Here is a 6,090-nt window from a genome sequence, read left to right as displayed (position 1 = left end):
TGTTTGTATTCCTTGCATTTAAACATTTATTATTTGTTTTATTACATAATTATTATATAGAATCTGTTGAATATTTGCAAGCGAAACCTATGTACAATATGAAAACAATTTAAATTTAGATGCAAGTTTTAAAAACCACGTGTAGACGGTCTAATCTCGAGTTTGATGGACTATATATCCTTTTACGCATGAATACTCCATAAAATTCAAACAGTTTTAGCAAATCAAAACCTCAACAAACTCTGTTTAGTCAAGAATAATATAATAAACGAAGCAGAGCTTTAATATATTTTGGAATTGAAGTTCAATAGTTTTGAAAAAGCTGCATTGCAACTGCGGTCTCGTTCCAAAATGCCGCACAAATGCATTTTTACAATTTTGTCTCTTGTCAGAAAGTAGAGGCACATTTTGGTCAAAACTGTGTCGCACAACTGTATAAAGGAACGCCTTTAGTCTGGGCCTGGGATGTCTTAATGTTTGCCTTTCAATGTTAAATATATAATCTGTCGTCAAAAATAAAGGTTTTCCCTAGCCACGATTGAGACCGGAAGCTGAAACAAAATAAAATAAAATTATTAAAGCCTGAAAAAATATTTTAATGGTTGCCTTAAATTCTTTAAATGGGAGGTTGTGTTCTATTTAAGATATTGATTATGCACTGTAAACGTGTATGATAAATAATTTATCTTGTTTGGGTTACAGTTTTATCAACGTAAACAAGGACCTGGGGTACAATGATTTGAATAACCCGTAGTCATTTATCAACAATCTTATTGATTGTGGTCAACAAAGCCAGCTTTTCAAATCTTGATTCAAATTTAAGTTATAGCTATAAATTATTTAGATTTCAAACGAACTTTCGAACAAATTTTTTATATAGAATTAGGAACGTTTTCGAATATCCCCGGTAGGATTAACTATGTACATCCTCGTGAAAGAAAATCACGCTTCATTCATTTAGGCATTATGGTTCGATATACCCCTTTGTCGATTCGCCTATATCGGTTAAATTTAAATATTGAAGTCCTAACCGGATTAAATTTAGATCACACACATTGTGTCATAAACAATATTACTTGTTCGTACGTGCACACACACGATCATGCAATAACCGAATAATTCATGTACAATATTATAGCGTAATAACAAACACTGGTTGCGCAGGATACACCATAGGTGTGCATTCTTCCGCTATTGTGTTTTACACGAAATACACAACAGAGGCGTGTCGGCAAAATAAATGATATATGTGATTCCACGTGCTTTTCTTGGGTAAGTACAAATGAAACAAATTTATCAGTTGTTTTTAATTGAAAATGAAATTGAAACAATGATTGTTTATTTAATAATGGTAAAGATTTAATGAAAATGGGCCTTATGATATATATGTTTATGTTACACATTTCAGAGCAGGTGTAGTATATATCGTAAATGTGGTTACTGCGAGAGAGAATAAAATATGTTTTCAAAAATGTAATTTGAGTAAAACGCGAATAAGACTTATTGAAACTATATTTTAAATAGATTAATTGAATGCGTTGAACTCACAGTTTAAATGCAGGTGAAAATCGGGCATGGTTACGGCCTAGACTTAATTGTTATCTGTAATATTACATGTAGTCATGGCGTGTAGTACTCTATTCTTGTGACTTATGGGACAGAGATACCGAATAAGTAAATAAGTAGTAAATTCATTGATATCCAACATTTTGCTGTTTATTGTACACGGACAAAATCAACAAGATCAATAGTGGAGTACACATGTTCTTATATACTATCAATCGTGGGAATTATTGACTGAAGTAATATTCTAAACCCTTTTATGGGTGTTTTCATTAGTTTATAAGACCTAGTTTCCAGAACTGCCTTTATCCTGATTCACAAGAATGACTATCAAATTCACTATATATCTCTTATTTAATGATGATTTTTGGATCACTGGTTCCAATGAGTACACATGCACCTAATAAATATTTTAAATTTGCACAGGTCGGATCAATTGGGAGAGAGGTATATATATTAATCTCAATCAAGTTTCTGAATTGTCCACAAACAGGTTGTGGTAACACTGTTACTCTAGCTAGCTTATAACTATCAGTCAACAGTAGATTGTTCATTTTTAAGTGCAAAATCTGTATTTATATTTCAGCAGCAACCGAAATCAATATTTTTATTTGAAAATCTGTCTTGTTAAGCACACCCTATTATGTGCAACTGGGACTGCCGATGCTATCTGTACCACAGTGCCAGGCAGACATACAGCCTAGTGTATGGTCGACACATGAGACCATGAAAGGCTAAAAAATCTAATAGCAAGTGGCAAATATAAAAAGAAAGGCCAAACTGCCATATTAACCATTGGAATGTAATGTCTGTGGTACTGATAGCATTTGCAGTCCCAGTTGCCAGATGTATTAAGTAATGAGGAAAATATTGAATCATTATTTTTATTCCAGTGAGTTGGGGGGAAGGCCGGAAGTGAAGCAAGATAAAGGGTCCCTATTTATATGGTTACTCCCTATATGTTAGATTGAAACTTCTTGAACTTTTTACACCTGCATGCCTGCTCCCTCTATCATGTATACAGCCAGATTGGTGTATATAAGCATCAAGCACACATGCTTTTACCCAAATAATGTTGCAAAATTATCATACTATTGTGCCATATGTGGCAGTCCATGAATCTAAGAATCCTGTAAAGGGTGGTTCACCCAAAATCAATGTAAAATGTATGTGTGATTTAAGAAGTTGAGTAACAAAGCTGACACAAATCATGGCTACATTACTGAAGTAATAAATGGAATCAAATTGGGATGGAACATGTCATGTATAGTTTGAGTATAGTTTTCAGGAGGTGTTTCAAGAATGCAGAAATATGAATATTAGATTGAGTACTGAATCATTGTATATTCATGTACAGTTGATGATGGTTACATTTCTGTGAAATCGGTAAATTATTTTTGTTTTGTTTGTAAAATACATCCATTTGGGAGAAAACTACTTGTATTTAGATTAGTGTTGACTTGGGGTCCACATTGGAGTGTAATAGGGGTAAGAACTGTTTAATTTGAAAAATGAGGGCAAAAAATAGTCGGGAATCCCCGGATCTAATTTCTGGGTCAAATCTTTTTATGGACAACTCAAACTAGTCTGGTTCATAGTACTTGCTTCACAAACTTACAGTTTATTTGTTAAAAAATTAATAAGTGTCTTGTAAGATTCTTCAACCCAACATTTTGAATGAATAAATTGGTCATAACAAAGGCCTCAATTCTCTTTAAGTCTTGTTTAAAAGGACTACAGTTAGACTCAAATCCTATAGGTCAGCTCTAACATAAATAAGAAATCTGAACTTATGAATGATTTAAATACCCGTATTATAGTTATTATCATATAAATGGTAGATTTCTGTAGGTAAAGTTCTAAATCGCATAAACCTGTTTTGTTATTTTCTTAAACTTGTAGATTGAAATTAATACATTGTACAAGTACTTGTAGTTGTCCTAAAAAAACTACAAGTATTGTACTGGTATTAATGCCCAATGCATACCTCATGAGGTTATTGTAAACCCTACTGCAAGTGGGGGTGTATAGTGACAGGGGCGTTGGCCCTTCCTATTGGTACTCATCTCTTATCCGTAACTCTTACACCAGTGAATGGAATTTAATGAAACTTGAATAAAATGTATATTTAGAAATGAATATGTGGAACTTCTATTTTGATTTTGATCTGAAGTTTTTGTTAGGTCTCACAGCAAACATACATGTAGACTTTATCATTTCCTGATGTGTTGGGTACCAATATCTTATCTGTAACTCATTCTACACAACTGAATGGAATTTAATGAAACTAACTTTGTCTACCCCGGACTTGGCTTTTTATGAGCAACTCTGCGGGTGTTTCTAGAAAAGCAAAGGATGCTTACCCTACCGGTGCACCTGGTCCATGCTCCCAGTTTTTAGTGGAGTCCGAGTTGCTCATTTGCTTTTGTTACTTTGTATGTATGATTTTAGTTACTTTATGTTCTTTGTTGTTTACATTCTTTTGATTACCGATATAACCTTGGTTCCCTTGATTACTCTTTCACAGAATCTTTATTACACATTACCATTGTGCACCTTCTTTTTTAGATCTTGATCGAAATAAATTTGGAGGTGGAAAGGTGGGTGTTATCAGGTAGGGGAAATGGGGATATCAATTTCAGTGCTCACGGTATTTCTAGTTTGAAAAAATACTTTCTCACAAGAGAAATCAACATTCAAAAGTAACAACCGTAAGTTTTCCTGTTTTACCAGGGGTCCAAATCAGTGGTGGACCAAGGTCGGGAACCTTCAGTTGTATTGTATTCATTTACATTTTAATGAAATTTTTTGGTTTAAAACTTCAAAAAGCCCAGAGGTAAATTTGGACCCCTTGTAAGGGTGACTGGAATTGGTTATTTCAGAGCCATGATGAGTAAATGTAATAAATCTGAATATTTATTTTTGAAAATTATTACTGATACATATCATGGTTTTTTTTAAATAATTTTCTATTTTCATTACATACAACAACTGCTGTCTGATATTTGCTTCCAGTATTTGAATAGACTTATTATACTTTTGTACATGTACTCTAAAATAAGATGCAGATTGTCTGGCTATGGTTCAGAAGAATTTCCTGCAGTAACTACTAGCAAAAAGCTAATCTTAACAGTACTTAATCTTGGTTACTAAAAGATTCCAACATAAGATTTTTATCTACTACCAATAACTTGTATCATATATTAATGACTCACTCTAGCCACCGGAAACTCTTATCATCACGGGGTCATTAGTTTCGTATTAATGAGTATTAGCCTTGATTACTTGTTTTTTTGTATTATATGAAACATTCTGCATAGCCTGCTACATGTACAATAAATGTACATGTACATATACTTGTCTTATTGTGGGGGGGGGGATGTGGTCTTCACTTAACTACCATGGATATCATCCTTTTCATTACTATTAAGAGGAGTGAGGCAAGAGAAGTTATAATTTTTGTAAATAAAGATTTAATGCAAAAACATTTTTGTTTCCCATTTTTAGGGGGAGGGCGTACACCTAGCATTCCTTTCCTTGGATCTGTGCCTTGATCTACATGTGGTCTTTACAGTTAAACCCGTCAAACCAAACTTTATAAAAACAAAAACCTCTGTAATCACTGTAATCATGGTAACTAAGCACTAGACCAAAGTGATCTCAGTTTTAAATAGATATTGGCGTTCACTTATTCTCTTAAAGGATTTGGTATATTTTTGCTTTCCATGGGAAAGATTAAATTGAATTAAACTTTCCCAGGATAGGAACCTACCTGCAAAGATGTACAAATATATATGTGATTTTTTCTGGGGTTAATTTCTATTGGTATGAGTACAAGACACAGATTTTAATTGGATGTAATCGAAGGTCCGGGACTCAGAATCTGAATCAGGACCTTTGAATTTTTTTTTTACTGAAGTCCAGGACCTCCAATCTCATACATTTAACATTTTATTGAAAAGCTTTCATTTTCCTCAAGTGTACAGACCTATTACTGTTAAAGCTAATTTGAACCCCAGCAGGAAATGAAAGTTCGAGGGTCTATGGTTGGGACTACAGGCAGTAAAAACCGTAGACAAAAACCGGTACATTGCTATTTGAATTGTTTAGTAGACCATCAAACCCATCAGTAAAGTAAGTAAATAGAAATTCTTGTATGCATACTTGATTTCAGTTGTACAGTATTTTAGGAAGATGGTTATTTACAAAATGATAATATCAATCAAAATGTAATGTCAGATAATTTTTAGCAATTTCCACTTAGGCAAAAAAAATAATAAGTCTGTTTTCTGCTATCATACCTACCCTTTTTTGTGCATACCTATTCATTTTAGGGCAATTTTTGCTCAAGTGCCATTATAGTCTAGATTGTTTCCCCAGTGTCTCAATGTAAAATATTTTTGAAAATAAACATTTTTGTTTCTTGCTGGTAGCAGGAAACAAGACTCTTTGTTATATATTTTTTTGGCCTTACGAAATTGACATTTATAAAAATAATTTTTATCTTTCCATTTTAAGCTTGACTGC

The 6,090-nt window shown here is 33.2% G+C and overlaps 1 protein-coding gene and 1 long non-coding RNA gene across 5 annotated transcripts in view; one reads left to right on the top strand and one right to left on the bottom strand.

Moving 5' to 3' along the window:
- Nucleotides 1–267: 267 nt before the first annotated feature.
- On the bottom strand, nt 268–1,651 carry LOC148612599 (uncharacterized). The gene is made up of 2 exons (XR_015924432.1): nt 1,549–1,651; nt 268–551 (listed from the first exon to the last, which is right to left on the bottom strand). It is a non-coding gene; the product is annotated as an uncharacterized LOC148612599 (long non-coding RNA).
- LOC148612598 (ceramide synthase 5-like) overlaps nt 975–6,090 on the top strand; it is a 32,415-nt gene continuing 27,299 nt past the window's right edge. For 2 of the 4 annotated variants that reach the window (XM_088594187.1, XM_088594188.1), the window contains exons 1-2: nt 975–1,272; nt 1,990–2,010. The gene's annotated coding sequence lies outside the window, so the exon portion shown is untranslated. The remainder of the gene's footprint in view (nt 1,273–1,989; nt 2,011–6,090) is intronic. The other 2 variants (XM_088594184.1, XM_088594186.1) reach the window with 1 other exon arrangement.

Source organism: Perna viridis, chromosome 7, assembly GCF_037379345.1.
Source record: "Perna viridis isolate PV_CMFRI_1.1 ecotype Kerala chromosome 7, ASM3737934v1, whole genome shotgun sequence".
NCBI classification, from domain to species: domain Eukaryota; kingdom Metazoa; phylum Mollusca; class Bivalvia; order Mytilida; family Mytilidae; genus Perna; species Perna viridis.
This window is presented reverse-complemented; position numbering and strand designations above follow the sequence as displayed.